Here is a 14,322-nt window from a genome sequence, read left to right on the forward strand (position 1 = left end):
TCCCCCTCATAGCTGGAAATTTCCTTGATTCCACCTGGTGCAGGTCTCATCCAGCTCATGCTCACTCCTCCCCCAGCTGTAAGGAATCCAGTGAGACTGGAAGCATCCTCTCTGCTGATGTTTGTGCGTACCTCCAGGGTCCCCCTTGGACAAATCAAGATAATCCACTCTGGTTCATTGGCCTGTGTGTGTGTGTGTGGCGGAGGGGCGGGGGGGGGGGGGGCCTGCGTCTGACCACAGGTGTTACAGGTCAGGTTTCCTGGGAAGCAGACTCTGAGGTGGAGGTAACCATGCAAGAGGCTTATTAGGGAGTGTCCTTGGGATCAACACCTCTGGAAAGGAAGTAAAAGAAGCAAGACTGGGCAGTGGGAGAAGCTGCGCTTTGCTGCAGTCCTTAAGGGAGGCCTCAGCCAATCAACAGGGACTTCTGGAGCTGGGATGGCCCTGTAGAGTTATCCTAAATTGGGCTGGGAGGCTGGGACTTTATACCCACGTACGAGCCAGTAACCAACTCCCTTCAGCCAAAGCAGTCTCTGTGGGGACTGACAGTTGAGCGCTGTCTGCTGGCGTCACTGCCGGTGGCTAGAGGAACAAGTCTTTCAGGCGTCACGATATCTAACAATAAGAAACACAGTCTTTGCCCCAAAGAACTCTGGGAATGCAGGCCAATTCCAACTCCCTCCATCACAGTAACCAGTCATCCTTTCTCTTACCCTTTAGATTTTCTTCAGGAGGGAGTTGTGTTCTTTAAACTCCAGGAGATACATATTAAGCTCTTCAGGTAGTCTCCTGAGATAAGGAGAAACATTCCCACCATCACAGTACCTCAAGAACTCTCTCCCTTTAAAGTCTTTCCTCATCTCTAACTCCCAATTCTTGTCCCCTCAATGTGGCTCAGTGGTTTAAGGATCATCCACTAGGTTTCTGACCACCTCCTCTGAAAAATTCTGCTAGTTTTGCACCTCCTTTGGAATGTGCCTCAGATGAAGGTTATCACATCAGTGGTGTCAATCCAACAATCCTCCCCTACGTGTGCATAGTACTGTACTTAACTGTTTTCCTGAACTTGTTCTCCATTAATTGTCTGCATTCTACCAGTCTTAGATTTTGGGTAGTTGTTATTATTATGCCGTTTGTTGAATAGATTCATCACCAGCAACCCTTATTGAGCTTCTGCTAAAAACACAATGTAGTGGAAATGACTAATGACCCAAAGAGATGTCACATGTGGCCCCATTTCTCAAAAAGCATAGGAGTTGTTACTGCGTTCCTTAACTTTTAAATAGTTTTACAGGTGCCCCCAAATACAAATCCAGGTTTGCTGAGATCATGGAGACATCCCCCAAATAGTGATTACTGGCTATCTTTCTCATCAGGGGCAATATGAATAAATTGTGTGCCTTCTGACCTTGGATAACTGTTGGTTAATGCCTCAGTGACCTACGTGAGTGAGTGAGCCCGGAGGTGATCGGATATAGAGTGCTACCAGATACTTAGTATAATAGTGTGGTTGGTTTTCAACATATTTCTTAATCCTAAAACATCACAGAATTTAGTCTAATTTACAATCTCATAATTTGTTTCCCTTCTTTATGCTGAATTTAACTCACATACCTCAGTCTGCATTTTGAAGGGATAACTTTGAGTATGGAAGTATGGTGAGAATAAAGTCTCTGACAGGCAGCTTATGGCTGATTAAAGATGCCTACAAATTTTTTAACACTCCTTCCATTGAAAGCTGAGATTTGTGATGAGGACAGGCTTCATAATTTGTAGGACCCAGTGCAAAATGAAAATGGAGTGCCCTTTGTTCAAAAATTGTAAAGAATTTCAAGATGGCAACAGCAGAGGATTAAACCAAGCATGAGGCCCTTTTGAGTTCAGGGCCCTATGCAACTGCACTTGGAGTTCTTCAAGGGGTCACACTCTCATGACTCCAGCCTGTTTATGACTCCTTCCCTTGAATCTGGTTGGGCTCCGTGACTGCTCTGACCAGTAGACTATGGCAGAAATGACACTGTGTCAGTTTCGGAGCCCAGGCCTTGAGACAATGGCAGCTTCCATGTCTGTGTCTTAGAACACCATCTCTGGGAGCCTTGAGCCTCCATGCAAGGAGACCTACTATCCCAACCGAGACTGCTAGACTGGAGATGTTATGTGTAGGCATTTCAGGTGACAGTTCCACTTGGGCCCAACCTTCCAGACAAACTACGTGAAGTGAAGCGAAGCCAACCTGGATTCTTCAGACCAGTCTGTTTGCTAGCTGGATACCACTGAGTGGCTTCAGTCAACACCACAGGGAGAACAGAAGAATCACCCAGCCAACCTCTGCCCAAGTTCCTGACCCACAAAATCGTGAGATATAACAAAATTGTTGTTGGTTTAAACCACCAAATTTGGGGGTAACTTCTTCTCACACCTGGAACAAGAGAAGAGTTTCCCCACATTTAGTTAAGGTAGCTTGTTAATAAACAATGCTGCTGCCTTTTTCAAAACTGTGATTTGTAGAATATCATTTGTGTAGGTCAGCGTGTGTTTGGTCCTCAGACTATGAATCTCAGAATCACTTGGGACACTTGTTAAAAATTGAGATCCACTGAATTTTAATTTCTGAGACTGGAGCTTGCAAATTTGCATGTTTAGTTAGCTCCCAGGTGATACTTGTGTACTTTAAGATCTCAGAACCAGTGAGATTGCGCAAAAATTGTGGTTAGAGATGATTAATTCCTTGCTACTCAAAACGTGGTCTACAGACAGCAACATCAGCATCTCCTTAAAGCTTATTAGGAATCAGATTCTCAGGTGCCATCACAGACCTACGGAATAACTGTGCAAATTAAAAAGATCCCCAGATGATTTGAATATATCTTAAAATTTGAGAAACACTGCCGTAGAACAATGATTCTTAACCTTGGTTGCACGTTACAGTCACTTGGAGAGCTTAAAAAGATAATTACTGTCGCCTGGGCCTCTCTCCAGACCAATTAGATCAGAATCTCCAGGGGTGGGGATCTGGCCATCATTATTTTTTCAAACCTCCTCAGAGGATTTTAATCAGTAGTCAAGGGGGAAAACCAATGGTTTCATCCTCTTCTGTGTCATTATTGCCAACGTGTGTGCAGTCCCCCTTGGCAGCCACATTGGTATATGTTTGCATGCATCCAGATTCCTATTTAAGCTTGCTTTCCTTTCATCACAGTTCATCATAGTGAGTGGATATATCATTTTGGCCGTATTGATAATATTGTGCTTCGATTTTAGAGATACACATGGCTTCAGAAATGGTCAAAGTGTCCCCGAAAAAATTTATCACCTTGAGATAAATGACCTAATTGGAAATGCTACATGGAGTAGCAGTCTTTGAAGAGAAAGGAACTTTACAGAAGGAAGGGATTCTAACTCTTATTAAAATTGCTGAGCTTCTTCCAGGCTGTTTAGTCCTGCTCAGTTCTACCAAGTGAACTCTGATTTCAGGAATTAATTAACGATGGGGGCCGTCTGATCTGATCAAGCACCTGTGATTTAAATTTTTTTTTACCATTAGGGGGCAGTATAACTCAGGAAAAAAATTGGCTGGCAATACATATAAAAATGAATCATCCTTCCTGTATGAAGATAAGGATTGTAAAGAATTCAGTCCAGGTGTTGTTTTCAGTAGTGATCATCTATATTGCCGTACTTGGTTCCCATCCCAAGTCATAACACGACTCTGGAAATTAGTTATGAAACAGGAGCAGGGGTCTGCAAACTTTTTCTATAAAGGACCAGATAATAAATATTTTACTCTTTGTGGGCTATATGGTCTCAGTCTCAATTACTCAACTCTGCCAGGATAGCACGAAAACAGCCATAAACAGTGCATAAAGGAATGGGCCTGGCTGCATTCCAGTTAAACTTTATTTACAGAAACAGGTGGTGGGGCGGATTTGACTTGAGGGCTGTCGTTTGTTGGCCCCTGAACATAGGGATAGTTTTCAAATCTGGATAATTTTCAGAAGAACTTGGGGGGGCTTGTTAAAAATTTAGAGTCCTGGACACCAAATCTGCTGAATCACAATATCTGTGGATGGGCCCAAGCATCTGAATTTTTTGAAGTCCCCACATGATTCTGAAACAGATACTAATTTAGTAACCATTAGGCCAAAACAAAGTTAACTGCCCCGTTTAGGGAACTGTGAGGTCCTCCTTGGCATATTATAATATTTTTGGTATCTGAGTAACGAACCATGGTGTAAAGATGTACGTGTGGAACTTACGCTCAGGTTATCTCTACAGGTACCCTCTCAAAGTGCATCAATGCAGGTCTCATTGCTATGTAAACACTTGTAGTAAGCCACTGGCTTGGGGGTTGTTTTGTACCACAGCACATCCTAGCCTCTCCTGACTGATGAGGGGGCATACTGAATTACTTTGAACAGGGAAGGGGAGGAGATTGAAGAAAACGGGAAAAGGAGAAGGAAGAATTTAGAGAGAGGGTGGAATGGTGTAGCACCTCCCGCAAATGTTCCCAATCTTCAATCAGTTTGCAGCCTCGCAAAAAGCTTGCTGTGATTGGTTTTTGTTTTTTCTTTTTGCAGAAATTGGTGAAGGGGAGGAGTTTAGTGCCTAGGCAAGTACAAGGGTGAAATAAAGGCCACACACGCAGAGGCAGTGGGCAGGGAAGTTGGGTAAGAATATTTTAGGTATGGAGTGTTCATTTCTCATGAAGTGTGTTCTCTAAAGATAGTGTTGCCCTGGCTGTTTCACCTTGGACTAAGTAAATGTATGGATATATAGAAGGCCATGCTTTAGAAAGAGCTGCAATGGGTTTTGTTAAGGATATGATGGCAAATATATTTACTTTTGGTCCTAAAGCATACTGCACATTTTGGACATTCATTTAACAACAAAAAAAAAAGTTCTGTTTTTCTGGAGCAGAAGCAGCCTCTGGGATGCAAAAAGCCATTTATTTCCTGCTTGCTGAGAAATGTCCCTTTGCTTCTCAAGTTCCGTGCTGTTCTTCCCCCTCCTTTTACCCCCACTCACGTTCAGCTGTGAAGTTAAATATAACCTTAATTTCTCTTATGGCACCACCCATCCCAAATCTGGTAGCTAATGTCCACTTCAGGCTGCCATTGGTGACTGTCACTTCTTACCCACACTTGTGACCCACATGGTGGGAAGCAAGCAAGGAGCCAGATTTAATCAGCTTTCAGTGGAGAAATGAAGTCTTCTTCACTACTGTGTAGATTTGAGAAAAGATGTGCCTTTTCTGACTTAAGTCAGACACCAAGGAGAGAGTCAGCTGAGATCTGTAGTTGCCAGAAAAAAACCCTATATTTCTTCACAAGTAATATATGGCTAAAAATGGCAGGTTTTAATTTTCAGAGTTTAAAATGTAGGTGAATTTATCTTTTAGATAAGATTTATTCATGGTTCTAAAATTTTACTAATTCTTATCATAACAGTGATGGGAGTTTTTATATTCAAGTTATAGCCTCAATCTATAAATGAGTTGTGTTCCAATGATTAACTTAGTAATCTGATCTTTAGTATTTTGAAGCATATTTTCTCAAACAATGTTAGGTGAAGTGGTTATTGTTTCAGTACAGCGCACAGAATGCTGTTTATGCTAAGTGCAGAATAAAAACAATCCGAACATCATTGTAGTGTGTATTCTATAGAACCATGCTTTCAGCATAGTAGCTCAAATTATTTAAGAGTATATCTATCCTCGGGTTGTGAGATCTTAGGTATCACCCCTGCTTATATTTGTGGCCTTCTAGACACTATGAAGAAGATACCTAAAGAAATGATAAAGAGTAGAGCAGAAATAAATGAAATAGAGAATAGGAAAACAATAGAAAAGATCAACAAAACTGAGTTGGTTCTTTGAAAAGACGAACATAATTGACAAACCTTTAGCTAGACTAAGGAAAAAAGAAGACTAAAGAAAACAGGGAAAAAGCTCCTTGATATTGGTCTTGGCAGTGATTTTTTTGGATATGGCACCAAAAGCACAAGCAACAAGAGCAAAAATAAACAAGTGGGATTACATCAAATTGAAAAGCTTCTACACAGCAAAAGCACACAAAAAACAACCAAGAAAATGAAACGGCAACCTATGGAATGGGAGAAAATATTTGCAAACCATATGTCTGATAAGGATTTAATATCCAAAATATGTAAGGAACTCATACAACTCAATAACAAAAAATCCTTAAAAAAAAGAAGGAAATTCTGCCATTTGCAACAACATGGATGAACTTTGGGAGCATTATGCTAAGTGAAATAAGCCAGACACAAAGACAAAAAACAGATGGTCTCACTTATACATGGAATCTAAAGAAGTCAAATTCATAGATGCAGAGAGTAGAACCGTGGTTACCAGAGGTGGGAGAGGAGGAGATGGGGAGATGTTGGTCAAAAGGTACAAACTTTCACTTATAAGATGAATGAGTTCTGAGGGTCAAATGTACAGCATAGTGACTATATTTAACAATATTCTATACTTGAAATTTGCCAAGAGAGTAAATCTTAAATGTTCTCACTATACACACAAAAAATGGTAACTATATGAGGTGATGGATATGTTAACTAACCTCATTGTGATAATCGTTTCACTATATATATATATATAGATAGATAGATAGATATCTCAAATCATCGCATTGTACATCATAAACTCACACAATGTTATTCGTCAGTAACTCAATAAAGCTGGAAAAAAATGTGATTCCACTACATACCCATTCACATAAATAAATAAAATGAAAGAGAGGCAATTCTAAGTGTCTGCAAGGACAAGGATTTGGAGCAGCTGGAACTCTGCTACACCGTCTGAAGGAGTATAAATTGTTACAAGCCCTTTGGAAGATTGTTGGTTAGTATCTCTTAAAGCTGCATGTCCTGGCTGTTCTGGTCCTAGACATAATCCTTACAGAAATGCATACATATGTTCGCCAAAGGACATATACGAGATTGTGAAGAGCAGTATTACTCATAACTACCCAAGATCCCAACAACGAAAAAATGAACTATATGGTGGTGTAGTTACAAAGGAATACCACACAATAATGAAAAGAAAGTACTTCCATAGGCAACAACATGATTACAGTTCACAAATGTTGAGGGAAAGAAACAGACGCAAAAGAGTTCATGTTTAGTGACGTCATTTGTAGCATGTTCCAAAGCAGGCAAAAGTAATTTATGATGACAGAGGTCAGAGCAGCAGTTTCCTTTGGCAAGAGAGAGACTGGGGGCTTCTAGAGTGTTGGGGAGGTGCTATTCTTTGATCTGGAGGTAGCGATATGAATTATTCACTTTATAAAAATTAACCGAGATTTACACAAAATTTGTGTGCTTTTCTGTATATCTACTGTATTTTAATAAACAAACATTTACTCTTAAAGAGAAAAGAGGACACCTAGGGCCACATGTCAAAATGGGTACATTCCATTGGTCTGAGACAGATGCTCCAGCAGGGAGGGGACTCGGAGGAGGGGACAGGGAACGGGTTGTTATATAGTTTCCATTGCTTAGATTCTAGCAAGATCTTGTACAAGTTATTTGACTTCTTGCATTTTAGTTTCCTCATCTGAAAGGGGAGATAATAGTAGTTCACTTCACAGAAGTTGTAGACAGCCAAATGAGTGATCTAGAAGTGTGAGAATTCATTATATTTTGTTCCTCAGGGATCCAGAAAATACACTACTTAATTTAACTAACCTATCTTCTCTAGGGTGACCCTAGAGAAAATTTTACAAGCCTAACAGATATATTTCATTCTCTGAAGGCAGTCTTGATTCACAGTCCAAGATTCAGCCTTCCTGTGACACAGAAACCACTAGCGTTTATCTGCGTCTGCAACACACATCACTACTGTCCTAAAATAGGTGTCTCTCGACTGCTTTTGTGGCTGTTCCATTTTGAACCAGTCAGACCATTCCACAAAGATGGTCTGTTAGATTCTGAAGTCTAAAAACCGGAAATGCCAGACTTCTTTTTAGCAGCATCTGAGTTGCCTTCCATACTTCACATTTTCAGATGACAACAGACTCACAAATCAGATTGAACCAAACCAAGACGAAACAAAATCCACAAAAAATGTGGCCCTGAAAATGGAGGCAAGTGTTATTTTTCATGGTGCAGGAAACATAACCAGAATAGAACACAATTTCAGTCTTGACAAAGCATTAGTTGTAACACAAAATTACAGGGTATAGCAAATAGGGAATAGTTTCCTTAATTATTTTTTATTACCTATGATTAATGTTTTCTCCACTCCTCTTGGACTCAGGGAGTCTCCCCAAAACTGTGTCTTTGGCTTTTCTTCCAGTATGTTTGGGTTTTGAGTGGCCCCATCCTCAGCCATGAGGTCGGCTGCTATCTGTGTACAAGTGACATTTAAATCCACCCTCTTCCCCTTGAACTTCTCCCCCTGTCCGTTTCTGCATTGCCTTTTGTCAAGTGTACTTCTTTTTGGACGCTCATTTGCAATTCAAATTCTACGTGGTGAAAGTGCATCTTCTAATCTTTCCCAGAGAAGGGTAGCCACAGTCTTTTTATTACAGCATTTAATCTCCAAATAAGGCAATTAAGTAACATTTGTGACCTACCAATAGGATCTTACCACCTTCACAAGGCCAGTCTATGCAAATTTTTATGATTGCCAGTCATTAGGAACTTTCCAGAGATTAGGGTCCACTGCTCTGCCCTCACACTACACCTCCTACGGGTTAATTTTGATCTTTGGTGGTTATCCATAATTTCCCTTTAGAGTAGTTTAAAAATGCCACCTAAGAAGAAACTTCAGATTCACTTAAAATCTATTCTTGCTCTTTCTCCTATATATAGTATTTAATACTCAGGATTGTTCACTTTTTCTTTAGAGGATTTTAGATTTTTGTGCCACCATTTTCATCTCCGTGAAGTTTTAGAGCCATGACGTATTGCCCAGAATGTTGGAGCTATGTTTTCGCCATAGTACATTCTCCAGCATTTGTCCTTTCCAGTTAACCCCTGAGACCTTCCAGAGCTTTGGCACACTGGAAAGAAAGAAAAGGGCAGTGAGAGACACCAAAGTTTGGATCCCAGCTCTGCCATTTTCTAGTGGTGTGACTTTTGGTGAGTCTTTTTACCTCTCTGCCTTTTTTCTGTTAGTCTTTTTTCTTTCTTTTCCCTTAATACTAAAGTGAAGTTGGCAATATGAGCCTCACAGACTGGCTGTAAGAATTAAATTTGGTATCACAGTGGTGCCTGAGCTCTATCTAGCATGGCCCCTGGCTCAGTCAACAGTTGCTGCTTTCTCCCTCACCTCTCACCCCACCCCTTGCTTCTGGGAACTAAATAGAACCAATTTCCTGAAAGAGTTAAGGGGTTGAAGTTCAGACAGAAGTAGGTTCTGACATTAATATGCATCATTAATAAAAATCGATAAACATACAGTTGTCACTTCCATATGGTTCACTTGCAGGGAAACCACAACCGTGTGAAATACCACCCAAACACTGTAAGTAGAAAAGGGGAAAAATTGATGTCCGCAGAAGTCCTTGCACTTTCCATGGCCAACATCCACCTGACTCACAGGAGGGGATTTCAGGTCTCCATGAAAATCCTGTGCACTATTACGTTGGATATTGGCTTCCAAATTTACAGCAGATTAGAAAAGACTGGACAAGGCAGGAACATCACAGCAGTGAAAACAGCACCTGTGGCCTGAATTCAAGAGAGAAAACAGGGAAACTATAAAAATTGGATAGGAAAATTTAAAAAAACAGAAATAGTCTAGAATTGGAAAAAAAAAAAAAACGCTTTAGCACTCCTGCAGTCCCTTCGAACATTGTAGGAAAGTATAATAATCAATATGTGTAATAATGACTCCTGAATTGTTAGTAAAAGTATATATTATGTGGTTTTTAGTTGGTTAAAGTATGTCGAAAAGTGTGAAATAGTTTTTTTTAACTCCCGTTTTTTAAAAAGTGGTTAATATTTTTTCTCAAAAAAGATGTTGGTGGCCCTTCATCAAGGAATTTCATTTATCTTGAAATTTCAATGTGCAGAACATCTGTGATGTCAGCTACTTCTACTCATGCCTGTGTGTGTGCATACAAAGGAATTCCCTTTAAAAGATTTCGCTATAATATACTTGTATTAAAACATCTCTTTTGAACTCTGCATTGGGAGCTTCAGTTACTAAAAGAATAAAAATTCTGAATTCTAGGATGGTTTCACAGAGCAGTGCTGCAGTGAGGTCTCAGAGGATAAAACCATATCTATTACGCACTATTTCCTTGGATTATGAACAAACATCCTTTGAGTAAATTAGATCCTTCTTCACCTTAGGAAATGAAACTTCAGGCTTCCCATCATCTCCTAAAAAGTAATTTTTGTCACACTTCCCTCTACGTTAAATTATCCTGACTGTTTCGGCTTCTTAGTGTAAAATGGTTTCCCCAGAACTACCTATGTTTCTGAAATTACTTCTCTTTCCTTAGAAGTAATTTCTATATATTACTGAACTCGATCGCAAAGTTTCTATCTTGGGTAATTTTTCTTTAGTAACTTCGTGGATTTAAGTACAATAGTTACAGAAGCCACACATAAATTGACAGTATTTATTGCCAACGCTCATGACTTAATTTTTAATTTTTTTCCTCTTCTTTTCTTTTTGTCTCAAAATAAAGACCTACATCCAACAGTTGCTGGAATTATACTTCCATTTAAAAGGGAAAAACTTCTATCTTACCTTTAGTTAGATTAATCAAGTATTTAAAAGTATTATTCCATCTCTCCATATTTGCTTGTTTGTTATACATTTATGTATTAATCTTTAGTGGTTGCTCTAAACATTTCAACAATTATCCTTGGCTTATTAGAGTTTATTATGAATACGAAGTTCTAATACCTTTTGCGCGTATCATATAATGCAGGAATTTAAAAATATAAACTTCATTTCATCTCCTTCAACTTTTGTGCTTTTGTTGTCATGCATTTTATTTTTATATGTATTTCAAATCCTAAAGACTATATAAAAAACATAATTCTTTTCATATAGTTGATGTTTATTCATAATTATGTCCTTTTTACTCTTTCTGTTCTTCATTCCTTGCTGCATTATCCTGCTTCTATCTGGGGTCACTTGAAAAACTCCCTTTAGTATTTTCTTTAAGGGAAAGTCTGCTGTTGACAAATTCCTTTTGTTTTTGTTTATCTTAAAACATCTTTATTTCGTTTTCTTTTCTGAAGGGTATTTTTGCTGAATATAGAATTCTAGGCTGGCAGCTTTTTCTTTTAGCATTGTAGATGTGTCATTCCATTGATTTCTAGCTTTCATTGCTCTCTTTAACAGTCAACTATAAGTCTCTTTGCTGGGCCCTTGAAGACAGTGTCTCCCCTCACCTTGCCATGTGTGACTGCTTTTTGATTTTCTCTTTATCTTTCATTTTCGGCAGTTTAACTATGACTTTTGGCCTCCTGCTTGGGATTTTAGAGTTTCTCAAGCCTAAGTCTTGACGTCTTAGGTTGATCATTTTTACAAATTCTCAGCCAATCTCTCTGACTCAAATATTGTTTTTACCCAAATCCCTCTCTTCCTGTTCTGGTTCTTTGATTGGATGTATGTTTGACCTTTTTACCTTATCTTATATGTCTCTCATCTGTTTTCTGCATTTTCCATTCTTTTATTCTCATTGTACTTCAGTCTGTATGTTTTATACTGAACTATCTTCAGTTTCACTAATTGTCACTTATACTGAGTTTAATCTGCCTTTAGAATCATATATTTAATTTTTTAAAATAAAATGTAGGAATTTTAATATTGTTAAAGTACTATTACTTAATATACCATCCATATTCAAATTTTGCCAACTGTCAGAAAAAGTCCTATATAGAATTTTTCTTCTAATCTAGTCTTCATGTCTCTTTTTTTTTATGGTTGACATACAATATTGTGTTAGTTTCAGGTCTATAACATAGTGATTTGACATTTATATACATTACAAAATGATCACCCCGATAAGACTAGTAACCATCTGTCACCATACAAAGTTATTACAATATTGTTGACTATATTCCCTATGTTGTACATTAAAATCATCTACTTAATTCCTATTTATTCATTTAGTTATATTTGCTTATTTATGCTAGAACTTTAATTCTTTCAAAAGAGTCCAGCCCTTTCATAGAATTCTCTACGTTGTCATGTATTTTCTTGAACATATTAATCTTTCAGAAACCTCACTAGACCGAAAGACTTTAGTAGAAAATGAATCTGCTGAAAGATGACTGCTACCTGGCCTGTTGAATCTCATCCCTACAAGTAGGAACAATAAACGAAAGAAATAAAGGTTAAAAGCCATGAGAATTATATGTAGCAAAAGAGAGGGTGACCTGCATTTATGACATAAAAATGGTTATAGAATTTAAATGCTGAACAGGACTTTGATGACAATGTCACCTAAACCCACAATAGTGCCTAGTACCTTGCATCTGATGAGCACTCAGTAAGTCTAGACATGAATGCATTTTCTGGATGAGTAAATCAAGCCCAGAAGATGACCCACCCAAGACACACAACATAAACATAGCTAAGATGGAGCTCAATTCAGGAGAATGTCACATGGAATTTTCACCTCAACAAAGTATCTTCCATTGGCATATGTCATTTTCCTTTGTTTGTTAGACTTTTTATTACAAAAAATTTAAAACATATACAAAGTAAATGGAATGACTTAAGTATACAAAATAGATTAAATAATGAATTCCCGTGTACATATCACCAAAGTTCAAAATTACTCCACATTCTAATTATTATTTCATCTATTATTGTTTCATCTATTCCTCTACCTACCCTCCAACCCTCAATTTAACTTTTTTGTTTTTACAAAATTTTTGGGTAGAATTTATAAACATTGAAAAGACAAATCATAACTGTATAATGTTGTCAAGTGGATCTACTCATATAACTATACTGTTATGGACTGAATTATGTCTCCCTAAAATTCATAACTTGAATCCCTAGCCCCCAGTGTGACTGTGTTTAGAGACAGGTCCTATAAGGAGATAAAAAGGTTAAATGAGGTCATTAGCGTGAGGTCTTAATCCAATAGGACTGGTGTTCTTAAAAGAAGAAGAAGAAATACCAGAGATCTCTCTCTGCACACACAGAAGAGGGCCACATGAGCACACAGCAAGATGGCAGCCATCTATAAGCCAAGAGAAGAGGCCTCAGGGTGAAACTAAACTTGTCAGCACCTTGATCTTGGATTTCAAGTCCCCAGAACTGTGAGAAATAAATTTCTGTTGTTTAAGAATCTTAGTCTGGGAGCCAGTCTGGTGGTGCAGCAGTTAAGTGTCCGCATTCTGCTTTGGCAGCCTGGGGTTCGCTGGTTTGGATCCCGGATGTGGACATGGCACCACTTGGCCAGCCATGCTGTGGTAGGCATCCGACATATAAAGTAGAGGAAGATGGGTACGGATGTTAGCTCAGGGCCAGTCTTCCTCAGGAAAAAGAGGAGGATTGGCAGCAGATGTTAGCTCAGTCTAATCTTCCTCATAAAAAAAAAAAAAGAATCTCAGTCTGTAGTGTATTCTTATGGCAGCCCTAGCAGACCAATACGCATACCCTAGCATGATAGAGAACATTTTAATTTATCCAGAAAATTCCCTCGTGTATCTTTCCAGACTATTTCTAATGCTCTTCTTCTCACTCTTGAGACAACTGCTGTTTTGATTTTTTTGTTACATTATATTTGTTTTCCCTGTTTTGGAAATTCATATAAGTGAAATAATTCAATATGTCATCTTTTGTGTTTCTTTTGCTCAATATTATGTCTGTGGGACTCATCCACGTTGTGTGAATAAGCAGTTCATTCCTTTTCATTGTTAGTAGGATTCCATTGTTTGAATACATCACAATTTGTTTATCTGTTCTCATGATGATGGACATTTGAGTTGATTCCAGTTTTGGGCTATTGTGAATAGAGCTGCTGTGTACATTCTTGTATAAGTCTTTTTGTGGACATAAGTTTTGATTTATCTCATATAAATGCCTGGGAGTAGAACTGCTGAGTCAGAGAGTATGTGTATGTTAAACTTCATAAGAAACTGTTAAACCTTTTCCCAAAGTGGTTGTTTCATTTAACATGCCTACTAGGAACGTTTAAGAGTCTGGTTGCTCTACATCCTTGCCAACATTTGGTATTTTCAGTCTTTTTAATTTTAGCCATTCTAGTGGATATGTACTGGTCTCTCATTGGGATTTTAGCTTATATTTCCCTAATGATTAATAATGTGGAACACTTTTTTATGTGCTTGTTGGCCATTTGTATATTTTCCTTTGTG

General features: G+C 38.5%; 1 long non-coding RNA gene across 2 annotated transcripts in view; it reads left to right on the top strand.

The window, feature by feature from the left end:
- LOC139076000 (uncharacterized) overlaps window positions 1-14,322 on the top strand; it is a 118,153-nt gene that overhangs the window by 632 nt on the left and 103,199 nt on the right. The window lies entirely within an intron of this gene.

Source organism: Equus przewalskii, chromosome 15, assembly GCF_037783145.1.
Source record: "Equus przewalskii isolate Varuska chromosome 15, EquPr2, whole genome shotgun sequence".
NCBI classification, from domain to species: domain Eukaryota; kingdom Metazoa; phylum Chordata; class Mammalia; order Perissodactyla; family Equidae; genus Equus; species Equus przewalskii.